The 18227-nt window shown below is 46.4% G+C and overlaps 5 non-coding genes across 5 annotated transcripts; all 5 read right to left on the bottom strand.

The window, feature by feature from the left end:
* Window positions 1-41: 41 nt before the first annotated feature.
* On the bottom strand, window positions 42-205 carry LOC134951930 (U1 spliceosomal RNA). The gene has a single exon (XR_010184572.1). It is a non-coding gene; the product is annotated as a U1 spliceosomal RNA (small nuclear RNA).
* A 672-nt stretch (window positions 206-877) lies between these two features.
* LOC134952233 (U1 spliceosomal RNA) lies at window positions 878-1040 on the bottom strand. The gene has a single exon (XR_010184802.1). It is a non-coding gene; the product is annotated as a U1 spliceosomal RNA (small nuclear RNA).
* Window positions 1041-1192: 152 nt separating this feature from the next.
* Window positions 1193-1356, bottom strand: LOC134950548 (U1 spliceosomal RNA). The gene has a single exon (XR_010183448.1). It is a non-coding gene; the product is annotated as a U1 spliceosomal RNA (small nuclear RNA).
* Window positions 1357-17301: 15945 nt separating this feature from the next.
* Window positions 17302-17464, bottom strand: LOC134952904 (U1 spliceosomal RNA). The gene has a single exon (XR_010185281.1). It is a non-coding gene; the product is annotated as a U1 spliceosomal RNA (small nuclear RNA).
* Window positions 17465-17616: 152 nt separating this feature from the next.
* On the bottom strand, window positions 17617-17780 carry LOC134950358 (U1 spliceosomal RNA). The gene has a single exon (XR_010183291.1). It is a non-coding gene; the product is annotated as a U1 spliceosomal RNA (small nuclear RNA).
* Between the last annotated feature and the right edge of the window lie 447 nt (window positions 17781-18227).

Genomic DNA, 18227 nt, shown 5'->3' with positions numbered 1-18227 from the left:
AAGATCTGAGACAAATAAATCTGACTTTTACCAGAGCTGACCAGAGGAAAGCACAAACACAGTCCCCCACTACCACAAATAATGAAGTCGAGTTTCCCACAATTGGGGAAATCACAGGGGTCAGCATACCCAGAATGCAATGAATGAACCTCACCCTGGGATAACAGTCTTCATTACCATGATATCTCCTATGCAAAATAAGTATGATTTGGGATAGGGCTGGGGAGGGCCGCTGCTCAGGCACATCTCTGTCAAGTTAAGGAGATTCAACTGAGGCAGCACAAGGGAACTCTCATCTGGGGACAACAACTGCAGGGAGAACACATATTTTCAGATGAACATGGGAGGGCAGAAGGCTGCCTAATACTGAAGCACCCCCAAACAACAAACCAAATGCAACAACTAGTACAAGCATTCCTGGGGGAAGGTCTGCAGAAGACAGATTTGCATACAGTGATGTCATCCAAGCAGTGGGCCAAAGTTGGCTGGAACCCTCATCTGCATATGAAAAGAGAAAAGGGGTATGCAGGGAATGGCGGCCTTTTGCGGCGCTTGGATGACCCTTAGTTCGCATTAAACACCCCACCCTCCTTCGGTGTGGGGCTCATGTTGGCAATGCCCCAGCCCCTGAAGCATTCAAGCTGATTTCTTGCAGCAGCTTGGCACTGTAACAGCTCCAGAGCTGCTCTGTAATGCAAGTAAAAGTTTGTGGGCCCTGCAGCACTACCTGTAGTTTGCATTGTGCATTGGAAGGCACAAAGTAAGCAGACAGGAGGAGAAATCAGGATAGTGCACAAGGGTATAGAAGCGAGGGGCTCAAAAAAAAGAAGTGGAAACAGACTGCAAACTAGGCTGGAGAGAGACCTGAGACAAAGAGATCTGAATTATATGAAAGCCGACCAGTGGAAACACAAATTATGCAGTCAAGTTTCCCACATTTGGGGAAATCACAGGGGCAGCACACCCAGAGTGCAATGGGTGAGCCTTGCCCTGGGAGAAGCACCTTCATGATCATAGTATCTCACCTGGCAGGTAAGTAGGAGTTGGGCTAGAGCTGGGGAGGGTCGCTGCTTGGGCACCCCCCTGTCAAGTGAAGGAGATCCAACTGAGGCAGCACAAGGGAACTCTCGAAAGAAGAACAAGGCTAGAGGAAGATCTGAGACAAAGAAATCTGATTTTTACCAGAGCTGACCAGAGGAAAGCACAAACACAGTCCCCCACTACCACAAATAATGCAGTCAAGTTTCCCACATTTGGGGAAATCACAGGGGTCAGCATACCCAGAATGCAATGAATGAACCTCACCCTGGGAGAACAATCTTCATGACCATGGTATCTCCTATGCAAAATAAGTATGATTTGGGATAGGGCTGGGGAGGGCCGCTGCTCAGGCACATCTCTGTCAAGTTAAGAAGATTCAACTGAGGCAGCACAAGGGAACTCTCATCTGGGGACAACAACTGCAGGGAGAACACATATTTTCAGATGAACATGGGAGGGCAGAAGGCTGCCTAATACTGAAGCACCCCCAAACAACAAACCAAATGCAACAACTAGTGCAAGCATTCCTGGGGGAAGGCCTGCAGCAGATGGATTTGCATATGGTGATGTCATCCAAGCAGTGGGTCAAAGTTGGCTTCAACCCTCGTCTGCATATGAAAAGAGAAAAGGGGCGTGCAGGGCATGGCGGCCTTTTGCAGCGCTTGGATGACCCCTAGTTCGCATTAAACACCTCCACCCTCCTTCGGTGTGGGGCTCATGTTGGCTATGCCCCAGCCCCTGAAGCATTCAAGCTGATTTCTTGCAGAAGCTGGGCACTGTAACAGCTCCAGAGCTGCTCTGTATGGCAAGTAAAAGGGTGTGGGCCCTGCAGCACTACCTGTAGTTCGCATTGTGCGTTGGAAGGCACAAAGTAAGCAGATTGAAGAAGTCAGGATAGTGCGCAAGGGCATAGAAGGGAGCGGCTCAAGAAAAGAGAAGTGGAAACAGACAGCAAACTAGGCTGGAGAGCTCTTCTGTCTATATTTTGCAAACCTGCTCTTGTCCTCTCCAGCTGCTCCATGTAGATTTGACGTCTGGAAAGGTGCATAACCCACTGACAAGCAGGCACACTCCTGCATGAGTTTTCTCTCTCACTAGCTGGATGATACACAATCATTTGCATGTGCTCCACCTCTGACACACCACCCACCCAACCACCCAGTGACCAGAGCCACCCACAAGCCAACTGGCTCCGTGATTTAATTTGCACAGTGTAGTCATCCAGGCAGCATGTCCTTCTCAATGGAAGGATCTCTGGTTCCATGGAATCTTCCACATTGGAATGCTGCGGAATAAAAAGGATTTAAATATTCAGCTTGCTAGCATTCAATGTACCTGCGGCTTGGCTTTAGCACATGGGTCTTCATCCTGTGGCCCTCCAGCTGCTGTGAAACTACACATCCCAGCATGCCCTGCCACAGTTTTGCTATTAAGGTATGCTAAAACTGAGGCAGGGCATGCTGGGATGTGTAGTTCCACAGCAGCTGGAGGGTCGCAGGTTGAAGACCCATGTTCTAGCATGCCTGTTCTATGATGCATGTACCGTGATGTCACAATCAGCTTGGAATGGGGTGTCTAGCAGGCATTTGCTGACAGCCACTTGAGGGAGACACACATCAGGAGATGCAGCATATCGGAGGTCTTCGATGCCTTTCCAGCAAATGCACACCACCTGCTGCTGGTCTGGACACAAAACAATGCCCACAATCGAAGTCCCAAAATGCCCAACTACAGGATTCATGTAAGTAGTGAATTTAGGAATGAATTTAGAAGTAGGAAATTAAGTTAGTTCACAAGTACATTCAAATTCAGATCTAAAGTCTAGGTAGGCCTCACGTCCTGGCAGCCCCCAGCACTTAAAAATGCCTTGATTAGAGGTAGAGAATTAAATGTAGATAAAAAGTAGACACAAAATAAGACTCCACAGAGCAGTTATCAGGTGTCTTTATCAATTGTTGCATTTAAAAAATCAAGCAATTAGGGAACACAATGTTGCAACAATGTAACCCTATTTGCAAAATAGTACTAAATAAGTTTGTCGATGTAAGACATTTGCAAAGGCGCATCCAAAACACGCTGGAAAATGCAACTGAATCTGTTTTTGGAGGCTAGAATAGGAAATGTGCATCGGTCCTACAAGTACTGAAAGCTCTTCTACCATCTCCCTTTGTACATTCAAATTCAGATCTAAAGTCTAGGTAGGCCTCACGTCCTGGCAGCCCCCAGCATTTAAAAATGCCTTGATTAGAGGTAGAGAATTAAATGTAGATAAGAAGTAGACACAAAATAAGACTCCACAGAGCAGTTATCAGGTGTCTTTATCAATTGTTGCATTTAAAAAATCAAGCAATTAGGGAACACAATGTTGCAACAATGTAACCCTATTTGCAAAATAGTACTAAATAAGTTTGTCGATGTAAGACATTTGCAAAGGCGCATCCAAAACACGCTGGAAAATGCAACTGAATCTGTTTTTGGAGGCTAGAATAGGAAATGAGCATTGGTCCTACAAGTACTGAAAGCTCTTCTCCCATCTCCCTTTTCTGAAAAGCCATTTAATATATGGTTCCCAGATAGGGGACATATCAGATATTGCCTTTCAAAAGCAGCAAATATCATACCACTTCTATTGCCATCAAAGATAACATTGATTGTTTTCAGATATTGGATTGAAAAAGCAGTCTTTATTGACATAAAGAAGCAAAAAAACATACATAAACATTACACACATAAGTACCGTGTTGCAGCACAGCCAAAACACAATACAAATGCTGTCGGTATAGTACAGTTCAAGAACTACAGCACAGGCCAGCCTACACTATAAATCATGAACTGCACTATACATTTAAACAATACAATAATACAACAGTTAATAAGGCTATGGGTGTGGAGTGTAAGAGGGTGAAGGAATCACAAGCCCGAAGCTTTATTGAAAGACAGACACATATAAAGGGAGGATTAATAAATACAAAGATATCCTTTACTATAGAATGTAGTCCAATCCGGTCTTTCAACTCTTCCACAACTGAAAAACGGATAGTGTTCCCAAGCCTTCCATCCTGGAATATCTTCAGTCTCTCGCCAATGAAGAAAACAATCCCTCCAGCAGACTCTTCAACCACGATACAAGATCACAGCCAAAAGGGCGAGAAGCAACTACACTTGCGTTTAACCAAAATGGCTAAAACTTAGTGAAGGAAAGTGCAGTGCACCAAAACATAAGCTGACACAATCATGGAGAATGCGCCAGCATATATGCTCTTCTATCTATATTTTGCAAACCTGCTCTTGTCCCCTCCAGCTGCTCCATGTAGATTTGACGCCTGGCAAGGTGCATAACCCACTGACAAGCAGGCACACTCCTGCATGAGTTTTCACTCTCACTAGCTGGATGATACACATTCATTTGCATGTGCTCCACCTCCGACACACCGCCCACCCAACCACCCAGTCACCAGAGCCACCCACAAGCCAACTGGCTCCGTGATTTAATTTGCACAGTGCAGTCATCCAGGCAGCATGTCCTTCTCAATGGAATAATCTCTGGTTCCATGGAATCTTCCGCATTGGAATGCTGCGGAACAAAAATGATTTAAACATTCAGCTTGCTAGCATTCAATGTACCTGCGTCTTGGCTCTAGCACATGGGTCTTCATCCTGTGGCCCTCCAGCTGCTGTGAAACTACACATCCCAGCATGCCCTGCCACAGTTTTGCTATTAAGGTATGCTAAAACTGAGGCAGGGCATGCTGGTATATGTAGTTCCACAGCAGCTGGAGGGTCGCAGGTTGAAGACCCATATTCTAGCATGCCTGTTCTATGATGCATGTTCCGTGATGTCACAATCAGCTTGGAATGGGGTGTCTAGCATGCATTTGCTGACAGCCACTTGAGGGAGACACACATCAGGAGATGCAGCATATCGGAGGTCTTCGATGCCTTTTCAGCAAAATGCACACCACCAGCTGCTGGTCTGGACACAAAACAATGCCCACAATTGAAGGCTCAAAATGCCCAACTACAGGATTAATATAAGTAGTGAATTTAGGAATGAATTTAGAAGTAGGAAATTAAGTTAGTTCACAAGTACTTTCAAATTCAGATCTAAAGTCTAGGTAGGCCTCACGTCCTGGCAGCCCCCAGCATTTAAAAATGCCTTGATTAGAGGTAGGGAATTAAATGTAGATAAGAAGTAGACACAAAATAAGACTCCACAGAGCAATTATCAGGTGTCTTTATCAATTGTTGCATTTAAAAAAATCAAGCAATTAGGGAACACAATGTTGCGACAATGTAACCCTATTTGCAAAATAGTACTAAATAAGTTTGTCGATGTAAGACATTTGCAAAGGCGCAAACAAAACACGCTGGAAAATGCAACTGAATCTGTTTTTGGAGGTTAGAATAGATGCAGGATCAAGTAGCTCAATGGGTAGGGTATTTGATTAGAATTCAACAGGTTATAGGTTTGAATCCTGGGTATGATCGTTTGAGGTGTTATTTAATAAAGTATGTTTATATATTAGTCACACATGGTTTACTTGTACAAATGGCATGTCACCAGTTAGTGCTGACTGCTGATATGCCATTTGCACAAACACGCCATGTGTGACTGTATATGCATTTAAGGAGGGCACCCCGGCAATACCACAAACCATTGAGTGTCAAGTATACTAGATATATCTTCATATCTCATGTGCTTTCTCTGAGACCAATCTTGTTATGCCCCTTCCCCACAAGGCATGCGCCTTTTGTCCATATTGCAAAAATGGGGAGGGGGGGGGGGGCATATAATTATCTGTCACAGGGCACCAAAAAGTCTAGTTATGGCTCTGGTATGCATTATGCATTCTGGCAGACCATATCTCCAACACTGACTGGTTGGAATAGAAATCCTGTTATCTATGTGAGGAAATGACCATCAACGATTTACTCTCAAACACTAGAAAATGGACAAAAATGGTCCCCTAAACAAATTGGTTAAATTTTGGGTTTAACCAATTTGTGTAATGACCATTTTTGACCACTTTTCTAGTGTTTGGGAGCAAATGGTTAATTGACATTTGCTCCTATACATTACCAGATTTTCATTCCATCCATCCAGACTGGATAGATAGCCTGACAGATAATTGTGTAGTGTACGCCCAGGATAACTGTCAGTTGTGCTTTCTTTTATGACGGCACATAAATGGGTGGGCAGATCCAGAGCAAGCACTGCCCACTCATGCATAGTTGTCAACTGATGTGAAGTTCCAGTGGGCAATCTCAGTTATAAAGAAAAGTATCTGGAAATTGTCCCTAGTTTAAAAAAAAAATAAAAAAAAATTGATCAACTCCATTTATTTAGTATGATATCCCAGGTGATAGGATGCCGGCAGTTAGAACAACATACTTTATTAAATAACACATCTCAAACTACCATACCCAGGATTCAAACCTATAACCTGTTGAATTCTAATCAAACACCCTACCTATTGAGCTATTTGATCCTGCATAAAAATTGTGAACATTATATGAAGCTATTGGTACTTTGAAAAAAAAAGTATCAGCATTACAACGCAGCAGATCCATGCAGTTTGCAGCCACACACTACATGTATCTGCTCAGCCACAATGCTGATTATTTCTTCACAAAGTACAAGGTGAGCTCCAAACAGAATTCTCTAGCTTAGAATTATGCCAAACCTAGAAGTCGGGCCCCCCACCCTGGGATCCCCCAGAGGGAGGCCTGCACCGTCATGCGGCAGGCTTGTCCGTTTTGGAAGCAGGCTGATGGGCAGCCCAGGCTTGCTTCAGTCTGGGCTTGGCAGGTCTGGAAGCATGAGCTTGCTTTGGGTATGCCTGACCTTGGGTACGCTTTACCTTGAGGATGAAAGGGCCAAGGGAAAGTACTTTTAGCCTTCTGCGTGGTAGGAGTCATACTAGGTAGGCAAGCTGTTTTAGCAGTAGCCAGATCAGCTACAATCTTATTGAGGTCTTCTCCAAAGAGAGTGTCTCCCTTGAAAGGAAGCACCTCCAGGGTTTTCTTGGAATCCATATCCACCGACCAGGATCTCAATCAGCTGTATAAAGTATTACCTTGGAACTGGCTCTCCACTCCCCATTATCTGGTTATCATGGCTTCCTCCGCCAGTGTCCAGACTCGCTTGCTGAAGCTCGGCCACTTCTTCCTAGCAGCAGGCTCCTGGATCACTGGGCAGCAGAGGTGCTTGGGAGCCAGAAGGGGGCGGAGCAATCAGGCAGGCAGTTGCAGTGCTGCCCAGCTATCTGTGGTGTGAGAAGAAGCAGGGGCACCCCACCGCTTGCAGTGCTGCAGCTAGCGGTGGTGGCAGCGGCGAGGCTGCTGGGCTGGGTCTTGAAAAAGGTGGAAAGAAGGGTGTTACGGCATGGAATGTACAAACTGCGAGACCCTGCTGGTAGCGCCTTTGTCTATTTAGTAGGAAGGGCACGTAACAGCCGGAGGGCAATGGAGGAAGCCCCTTTAGGGCTGGAGCCCGGCGGCAACTGACTCCGTTGTCTCTGGCAGTTCCGCCCCTGGACTAGAGGAATGGTCAAGAACATGGCAACATTTAATGCCAAAAAATGCAAAATCATACACGTCTCAAAAATACAAAGGCTAACTATAATATTAAGGGCATTATAATGGCAAGAGGAAGCTATCTAAGTATTACTATTTCAGGTGAGCAATGTAACAAAGCAATAGGAAAGGCAAGTCAGATGCTTGTTTGCATAGGTAAAGAACCAGTAGCAGAAAAAAGTAATACAGGTTGAGTATCCCATATCCAAATATTCCGAAATACGGAATATTCAGAAATACGGACTTTTTTGAGTGAGACTGAGATAGTGAAACCTTTGTTTTTTGATGGCTCAGTGTACACAAACTTTGTTTAATACTCAAAGTTATTAAAAATATTGTATTAAATGAACTTCAGACTGTGGCCCTCATTCCGAGTTGTTCGCTCGGTATTTTTCATCGCATCGCAGTGAAAATGCGCTTAGTACGCATGCGCAATATTCGCACTGCGACTGCGCCAAGTAACTTTACTATGAAGAAAGTATTTTTACTCACGGCTTTTTCTTCGCTCCGGCGAACGTAATGTGATTGACAGGAAATGGGTGTTACTGGGCGGAAACACGGCGTTTCAGGGGCGTGTGGCTGAAAACGCTACCGTATCCGGAAAAAACGCAGGAGTGGCCGGAGAAACGGTGGGAGTGCCTGGGCGAACGCTGGGTGTGTTTGTGACGTCAACCAGGAACGACAAGCACTGAACTGATCGCACAGGCAGAGTAAGTCTGGAGCTACTCTGAAACTGCTAACTCGTTTGTAATCGCAATATTGCGCCTACGTCGGTCGCAATTTTAAGAAGCTAAGATTCACTCCCAGTAGGCGGCGGCTTAGCGTGTGTAACTCTGCTACATTCGCCTTGCGAGCGAACAACTCGGAATGAGGGCCTGTGTGTATAAGGTGTATATGACACATAAATGAATTCTGTGAATGTACACACACTTTGTTTAATGCACAAAGTTATAAAAAATATTGGCTAAAATGACCTTCAGGCTGTGTGTATATGGTATATATGAAACATAAATGCATTCTGTGCTTAGATTTAGGTCCCATCACCATAATATCTCGTTATGGTATGCAATTATTCCAAAATACAGAAAAATCCGATATCCAAAATTCCTCTGGTCCCAAGCATTTTGGATAAGGGATACTCAACCTGTAATGCCACTGTATAGATCCTTGGTACAGCCACATTTAGAATCCTGTGTTCAGTTCCAGAAGCCATATCTCAAGCGCCTTGAGTCCTGTTGGAGAAAGAGCACTATATAAATAAATAGTATCAAAATTTGTTTCACGGCACCCCTAGGCCAAAGTTTTTTTTATTGAGAAATTCAGAAAAAAATATAAAATTAAGTAAATTGTGTTTATAGCATGTCATCCTCAGGTTCAGTTATGTTGTGAGGGAATGGTTTTGCCAATTTAATAAAGTATAAATAATTTTAATTGGTCCTGGACCACCAAACTTTGCTACCAGTGCAAGAACCCCAGTTTGGAAACTACTGCCATAAAATAAACCTTTTTTGTTTTTTTTAAACTACATGTAATACACCTTAGATCTCAGTTCCTAAAAGGTTTTAAACCCTTGCATACAGTAAACTACACATATTTAAAAATCCTACACCGGGCACAAGTGCTCACGGGCCAATTTCATGGCAGTCTCGGATAGGAGGGCATTGTGGATTCATCAAGGGAATGCTGATGCTGACTCCAAGAAGCCTCTTCAAGATCGCAGGAGCAGAGTCCTCTGCTTCTGCCAAATCCACTGCATGACGCTGGGGCTCTCTTGCAGGAGCCCACACCAGTGGGGGGCACCAGGGGTGGAACTACTGGCAGGGCAGGCAGTGCATTGCACTGGGGCCCCGCCGCACTCAAGGGCCCACAGCCGCCGGCATTACAATGAGTCACAATGACTCATTGTATCATGCCGCAGCCGCACACCAGCGCTCCCATCGGGTCTGCGTCCTGCGACTCCCGCCGCCCGTCGTAACGAACAGATCAGGCCAGGGCACTACGGGCAGCAGCCGCAGCACCAGACACGCTGCCGCCTCTGTAACACACGAAGAGGGAGGAGGGTCGCTTGGAGATGAGAGGAGCAGCGGCACGGGGGGGAGGAGGAGGAGGAGGGAGGTGAAGGAAGGAGCCGCAGCAGCGCTTTGTTACTGGTGGAGATGTTGCTGCTGCTGCCCCTCTGCTTCACTATAGGCTGTCTTCCGAGAACAGCCTATAGTGAAGCAGAGGGGCAGCAGCAGCAGCGCCTCCACCAATAACACAGCGCTGCTGCGGCTCCCTCCTCCACCTCCCTCCTCCTCCTTCTCTACTGCCCGGGAATCGTCAAGCTGCACGAGGAGCCTGAGCCAGCGGAGAGGGTAAGTATAATTCTTCTTTCTTTCTTTCTTTCTTTCTTTCTTTCTTTCTTTCTTTCTTTCTTTCTTTCTTTCTTTTTTTCGTCTCTTTCTTTCTTTGTTGGGACTGCCTGCCGCTATGTGTAAAAAGGGGGAATCTGCCTGCCGCTATGTGTAAAAAGGGGGAATCTGCCTGCCGCTATGTGTATAAAGGGGGAATCTGCCTGCCGCTATGTGTAAAAAGGGGGAATCTGCCTGCAGCTATGTGTAAAAGGGGGGAATCTGCCTGCAGCTATGTGTTAAAAGGGGGAATCTGCCTGCAGCTATGTGTAAAAAGGGGGACTGCCTGCCGCAATGTGTAAAAAGGGGGAATCTGCCTGCCGCTATGTGTAAAAAGGGGGAATCTGCCTGCAGCTATGTGTAAAAAGGGGGACTGCCTGCCGCAATGTGTAAAAAGGGGGAATCTGCCTGCCGCAATGTGTAAAAAGGGGGAAGCTGCTTGCCGCAATGTGTAAAAAGGGGGAATCTGCTTGCCGCAATGTGTAACAAGGGGGAATCTGCCTGCCGTAATGTGTAACAAGGGGGATGCTGTCTGCCGTAATGTGTAACAAGGGCACGCTGTCTGCCATAATGTGTAACAAGGGCAAGCTGTCTGCTGTAATGTGTAACAAGGGCAAGCTGTCTGCTGTAATGTGTAAAAAGTGTACGATGTCTGCCATTATGTGTAACAAGGGCAGGCTGACTGCTGTTATGTGAAAAAAGTGTACGCTGTCTGCCGCTATGTTTAACAAGGGCAGGCTGTCTGCCGTTATGTGTAAAAAGTGTACGCTGTCTGCCGCTATGTTTAACAAGGGCAGGCTGTCTGCCGTTATGTGAAAAAAATGTACGCTGTCTGCCGCTATGTGTAACAAGGGCACGCTGTCTGCCGTTGTGTAAAAAAGGGGGATGCTGTCTGCCGTAATGTGTAAAAAGGGGACGCTGTCTGCTGTAATGTGTAAAAAGAGGACGCTGTCTGCTGTAATGTGTAAAAAGAGGAATCTGTCCGCCGTAAGGTGTAAAAGGGTCTCTAGAAAGGAAGGCTGCGCTTGAGAGGAAATGAGCAATATCCACTAAATGTACTCAATTAATAACAATTTATTAAAAACATATATTTACTTAAAAAACAGTGATATTATGTGCAATTACATTATACCATATGCATGCTATGGAGTTGTAAATTTTACCCAGGTGTTATTCCGGACATGTATCATAAGACTCTGGAGGATCTGTTCCAAATATTGCCCAAAGACGGTTTATAACCAGTAATTTTCCACTATATAAGTCCCATTCAAATGGTACCAGAAGAGTCCTTTGTAAATTCCTTTGAAAAAGCTGCAAGGCATATGCAGCGAAACGCGTCAGGTTATCTGGATACTGCATGCTTTGAGCACGACTATCTTCAACCGGATCTGAACCAGCCCACAACAATTTCCAGCTACCTAGAGGAACTCCAGAGAGGCACCATCCAAACACCGCATTGCATGAGGTACCCACAAACTTTGGGACATTTACATATTTTAAAATCCTCTAGCGGTCCATGGAATTTACAAAGGACTCTTCTGGTACCATTTTTGCATGCAGGGGTGGGGCTCCAATGCCGTTTCTTGCACACACTGCTAAAATGTCTAGTTACGGCACTGTTGCTAGGTATCCACTTCCCTGAGCAGGCCCCCCTCACCAGATCCTCTCCAGGGGTGAGGGGGTGGACTTGGATGGGAAGGGATGGGGGGGGGGGCCCAAGCCATTTTGTCGCACATGGGCCCACTGCTCGCTAGTTCCGCCACTGGGGGGCACGTCTAAAACTCTTCAGTCAGTTCTGGATTCATTCGGACCTGGACTCGTGGGTTTTACAAATAGTGTCCCAAGGGTACAAACTGGGGTTTCAAGAAGTTCCCCCTCACCGATTGTTCAAATCAGCCTTAGTCAGCAGGGAGAAGGTTTTTATTCAAGCCTCTTAGTGGTCCCGAAGCCGGACGGCTCAGTCAGACCAATCTTAAATCTGAAATCCCTTAATTTCTACCTAAAGAAATTCAATTTCAAGATGGAATCTCTCAGGGTAGTGATCTGCAGTCCGGGGGATAAAGGAGATTTCCTGGTTTTGGTAGACATAAAGGATGCCTACTTACATGTTCCCATTTAGCCACTGCATCAAGCTACCTGAGGTTTGCAATTCAGGATTGTCATTACCAATTTCAGACGTTGCCGTTTGGTCTGTCCACGGCTCCGAGGATTTTCACCAGGGTGATGGCGGAAATGATGGTTCTCCTTCGCAAGCAAGGAGTCACAATTATCCCGTACTTGGATGATCTCCTGATAAAGGCGAGATCCAGGTACCAGTTGGTGCAAAACATCTGCTCTCCCTGACAGTTCTTTAACAACATGGTTGGCTCCTAAACTTGCCAAAATCGCAGTTGGTCCTAATGACGCGGTTGTTGTTTTTGGGAGTGATACTGGACACAGAAGAGGTTTTCTTCTAGTGGAATGGCTCTGGAGATCCAGAGTCTGGTCAAACAAATTCTGAAACCAGCAAGAGTGTTAATCCATCAATGCATTCGGTTGCTGGGGAAGATGGTTGCGGCCTACGAGGCCATTCAGTTTGGCAGGCTCCTTGCCAGAGTGTTCCAGTGGGACCTGTTGGACAAGTGGTCCGGATCCCACCTACACATGCACCGGAGGATAATCCTGTCTTCCAAGACCAGAATCTCACTCCATTGGTGGCTGCACAGTTCTCACCACCTAGAGGGGCGATGGTTTGGGATCCAGGACGGGATCCTAGGGACCACGGATGCAACCCTCCGAGGCTGGGGAGCAGTCACACAGGGGGAAAACATCCAAGGAAGATGGTCAAGTCAGGAAAGTTGTCTCCACATAAATGTTCTGGAGTTAAGGGCCATTTAATAACTGCAGACACAGTACGCACTGGGACGGGTGCCCAGCATCCTCTACGGACTAAGAGAAAAGGATTTACCAGTAGGTATTAAAATCCTATTTTCTCTAAAGTCCTAGAGGATGCTGGGGACTCCGTAAGGGCCATGGGGATAGACTGGCTCCACAGTAGACATGGGCACTTTAAGAAAGACTTTAGTTCTGGGTGTGCACTGGCTCCTCCCTCTATGCCCCTCCTCCAGACCTCAGTTTGATACTGTGCCCAGTGGAGACTGGGTGCTTTTCAGGAGCTCTCCTGAGCTTTCTGACAGAAAGTATTTTGTTAGGTTTTTAATTTTCAGGGAGCACTGCTGGCAACAGACTCCCTCATCGAGGGACTGAGGGGAGAGAAGCAGCCCTACTCTCTGAGTTGCAAGGTCCTGCTTCTTAGGCTACTGGACACCATTAGCTCCAGAGGGATTGGTACGCAGGATCTCACCCTCGCCGTCCGTCCCAGAGCCGCGCCTCCGTCCCCCTCGCAGAGCCGGAAGATAGAAGCCGGGTGAGTATGAGAAGAAAAGAAGACTTCAGAGGCGGCAGAAGACTTCATGATCTTCACTGAGGTTACGCACAGCACTGCAGCTGTGTGCCTTTGCTCCCATACACCTCACATACTCCGGTCACTGTAAGGGTGCAGGGCGCAGGGGGGGCGCCCTGGGCAGCAATATAAACCTCTTTCGCAAAAATATAACATATATACAGCTGGGCACTGTATATATGTATGAGCCCCCACCAATTTTACAGTTTAAGCGGGACAGAAGCCCGCCTCCAAGGGGGCGGGGCTTCTCCCTCAGCACTCACCAGCGCCATTTTTTCTCCACAGCACCGCTGAGAGGAAGCTCCCCGGACTCTACCCTGCTTATACCACGTTAGACAAGAGGGTTGAAAAGAGGGGGGGGGGGGGCACATAATTCGCAAATTACATACAGCAGCACTACTGGGCAAACATTAAGTTACTGTTTTATTCCTGGGTTATATAGCGCTGGGGTGTGTGCTGGCATACTCCCTCTCTGTCTCTCCAAAGGGCCTTGTGGGGAAACTGTCTTCAGAAAAAGCATTCCCTGTGTGTGTGGTGTGTCGGTACACGTGTGTCGACATGTCTGAGGAAGAAGGCTATATTAGAGAGGAGCGGGAGCAAATGAATATGGTGTCTCCGCCGACAGCTGATTGGATGGATATGTGGAATGTTTTAAATGCTAGTGTAAACTCATTGCACAAAAGATTAGACAAGGCAGAAGCTTTGGGACAGTCAGGGTCTCAACCCATGCCTGATCCTATGTTGCAGGGACTGTCAGAGTCTCATAAGCGCCCACTATCCCAGTTTGTTGACACAGATACCGACACGGATTCTGACTCCAGTGTCGATTACGATGATGCAAAGTTACAGCCAAAATTGGCAAAATCCATTCGATTTATGATTATGGCAATAAAAAATGTTTTGCACATAACAGAGTAACCCCCTGTCGCTGACAAGAGGGTACATATGTACAAGGGAAAGAAGCCTGAGGTAACCTTTCCCCCCTCACACGAGCTGAACGAGTTATGTGAAAAAGCTTGGAAATCTCCAGATAAAAGACTGCAGATTTCCAAAAGGATTCTTATGGCGTATCCTTTCCCATCAACGGATAGGTTACGATGGGAATCCTCCCCTAGGGTGGACAAAGCATTAACACGCTTATCCAAGAAGGTAGCCCTCCCGTCCCAGGATACGGCTACCCTCAAAGAGTGTGCTGACCGCAAACAGGAGATTACCCTGAAGTCCATTTATACACATTCAGGTACCTTACTCAGACCGGCAATTGCGTCGACCTGGGTGTGTAGTGCTGTAGCGGCATGGACAAATGCCTTATCTGAGGGGATGGATAGCCTAGACAAGGATACTATTTTATTGACCCTGGGGCATATAAGAGATGCTGTCCTATATATGTGTGTATGCAAACTACCGGTGGTGCTGCAGGGCCCACACCCTTTTACTTGTCTTGTAGAGCAGCTCTGAAGCTGTTACAGTGCCCAGCTGCTGCAAGAAATCAGCTTGAATGCTTCAGGGGCTTTGGGCATGGCCAACATGAGCCCCACACCGAAGGAGGGTGGGGGTGTTTAATGCAAACTTGGGGTTATCCAAGCGCCGCAAAAGACCGCCATGCCCCGCATGCCCCTTTTCTCTTTTCATATACAGATGAGGGTTCCAGCCAACTTTGGCCCACTGCTTGGATGACATCACCGAATGCAAATCCGTCTGCTGCAGACCTTCCCCCAGGAATGCTTGCAATAGTTGTTGCATATGGTTTAATGTCTGAGGGTGCTTCAGTATTAGGCAGCCTTCCGCCCTCCCATGTTCATATGAAAAGATGTGGTCTCCCTGCAGTTGTTGTCCCCAGACGAGAGTTCCCTTGTGCTTCCTCAGTTAAATCTCCTTAACTTGACGAGGGTGTGCCCGAGCAGCCGCCCTCCCCAGCCCTTTCCCAACACATACTTATCTTGCATATGAGATCTCTTGATCATGAAGATAGTTCTCACAGGTTGAGGTTCATCCTGGCCCCGCTCCCCGCTGGAGAGCGCTGATGGGGCTTCAGCAGCAGGGTGAGTATGTGTGGCCAGAGACCTCCCTTCCCATGTGCAGGCCTGCAGAGTGTGCCGCGCAGGATGGGGCATGTGACACTCTCCCTCCCTGGGGCTCTTCCAGATGTAGCTCCTCAGCAGTATTTTTCCCGGGCTGTGCGGCGCTCTCCCCGACTGGCATCCGCCCTGGAACACTGCCTTCCTCAACGCAACATCAGCAGGGGGCCCGGGCCTCATCACCATCCCAGGTCTTTCTCATGTATGTATCATGTATGTGTGTGTGATAGATATATATATATATATATATATCTATCTATCGTATGTGTGTGTATATATGTATCTATCATGTATGTATGTATGTATGTATCTATCTTGTATGTATGTGTTCTATCTATCTATCTATCTGTGTGATATATGTATCTATCATGTATGTGTTATATGTATGTATCACACCTTCCTCTATACATATACATACATACATACATACATACATACACACACCTATATCTGTACGTACACTGACATACACACACCAACATCTATACATAAACACGCTGACCCCTAAACGTACACCAACGTACCCACATGTGAATCTATACATACATGTGCTGACACCTGGACATACACTGATGTACCCACACCTAACATCTATACATACACATGCTAACAACTGGACGTATACAGACGTACCCACATTTGCATCCATGCATATATAGATGTAGGTGTGTGTACGTCAGTGTACGTCCAGGTGTCAACGCGTGTATGTATAGATGCAGGTGTGGGTACGTCTGTGTATGTCCAGGTGTCAGAATGTGTATGTATAGATGCAGGTGTGGGAACGTCAGTGTAGGTTCAGGTGTCAGCGCGTGTATGTATAGATGCAGGTGCTTGTATGTCCAGATGTCAGTGCATGTATGTATAGATGCAAGTGTGGGTACGTCGGTGTATGTCCATTTGTCAGCGCGTGTATATATAGATGCAGGTGCTTGTATGTTGGTGTATGTCCAGGTGTCAGCATGTGTATGTATAGATGCAGGTGTGGGAATGTTGGTGTATGTCCAGGTGTCAGGGCGTGTATGTATGGATATTAGGTGTGGGTACATCAGTGTATGCCCAGGTGTTAGCGCATGTATGTATAGATGCATGGTATCTCCTATGCAAAATAAGTATGACTTGGGATAGAGCTGGGGAGGGCCGCTGCTCAGGCACATCTCTGTCAAGTAAAGGAGATTCAACTGAGGCAGCACAAGGGAACTCTCATCTGGGGACAACAACTGCAGGGAGAACACATATTTTCAGATGAACATGGGAGGGCAGAAGGCTGCCTAATACTGAAGCACCCCCAAACAACAAACCAAATGCAACAACTAGTGCAAGCATTCCTGGGGGAAGGCCTGCAGCAGATGGATTTGCATATGGTGCTGTCATCCAAGCAGTGGGTCAAAGTTGGCTTCAACCCTCGTCTGCATATGAAAAGAGAAAAGGGGCGTGCAGGGCATGGCGGCCTTTTGCGGCGCTTGGATGACCCCTAGTTCGCATTAAACACCTCCACCCTCCTTCGGTGTGGGGCTATGCCCCAGCCCCTGAAGCATTCAAGCTGATTTCTTGCAGCAGCTGGGCACTGTAACAGCTCCAGAGCTGCTCTGTAAGGCAAGTAAAAGGGTGTGGGCCCTGCAGCACTACCTGTAGTTTGCATTGTGCGTTGGAAGGCACAAAGTAAGCAGACGGGAGAAATCAGGATAGTGCGCAAGGGCATAGAAGGGAGCAACTCAAGAAAAGAGAAGTGGAAACAGACAGCAAACTAGGCTGGAGAGAGACCTGAGACAAAGAGATCTGAATTATACGAGAGCCGACCAGGGGAAACACAAATTATGCAGTCAAGTGTCCAACATTTGGGGAAACCGCAGGAGCAGCACACCCAGAGTGCAATGGGTGAGCCTTGCCCTGGGAGAAGCACCTTCATGATCATAGTATCTCACCTGGCAGGTAAGTAGGAGTTGGGCTAGAGCTGGGGAGGGTCGCTGCTCGGGCACCCCCCTGTCAAGTGAAGGAGATCCAACTGAGGCAGCACATGGAAACTCTCGAAAGAAGAACAAGGCTAGAGGAAGATCTGAGACAAATAAATCTGACTTTTACCAGAGCTGACCAGAGGAAAGCACAAACACAGTCCCCCACTACCACAAATAATGCAGTCGAGTTTCCCACATTTGGGGAAATCACAGGGGTCAGCATACCCAGAATGCAATGAATGAACCTCACCCTGGGAGAACAATCTTCATGACCATGGTATCTCCTATGCAAAATAAGTATGATTTGGGATAGGGCTGGGGAGGGCCGCTGCTCAGGCACATCTCTGTCAAGAATTTATAAAGTCTATACATATATATAACCAAATGTCAATATATATATATAGAACCCAGCGCTCCTATCAAAACGTATCTATTTCACCAATTTGTTGCTTATTTAATCTTTATACATCTATTAATTTTCACCATATATTATAAAATGCTGCTCCCATAGGTAGTACTGTTCTACCAATAATAAACCAAATTTTAAAGATAATCACACTTGTTATCAAGGGAGCGCAAAAAATAAAATATACAAGCTCTTTATTTTTAAAAAATATATATAGACAGAAGAAACCCACATTCAATAAAATACAATGGAGTCAACATATATAGGCACCACTATCCATATCTAAATGTAATCAGGATCTATTTCATATTGCCCTTGATGACAACGGAATGTTTATTAAAG

Source organism: Pseudophryne corroboree, chromosome 8 (assembly GCF_028390025.1).
Source record: "Pseudophryne corroboree isolate aPseCor3 chromosome 8, aPseCor3.hap2, whole genome shotgun sequence".
Classification (NCBI taxonomy): Eukaryota; Metazoa; Chordata; class Amphibia; order Anura; family Myobatrachidae; genus Pseudophryne; species Pseudophryne corroboree.
The sequence above is the reverse complement of the archived record's forward strand: the minus strand, read 5'-3'. Positions and strand labels throughout refer to the sequence as shown.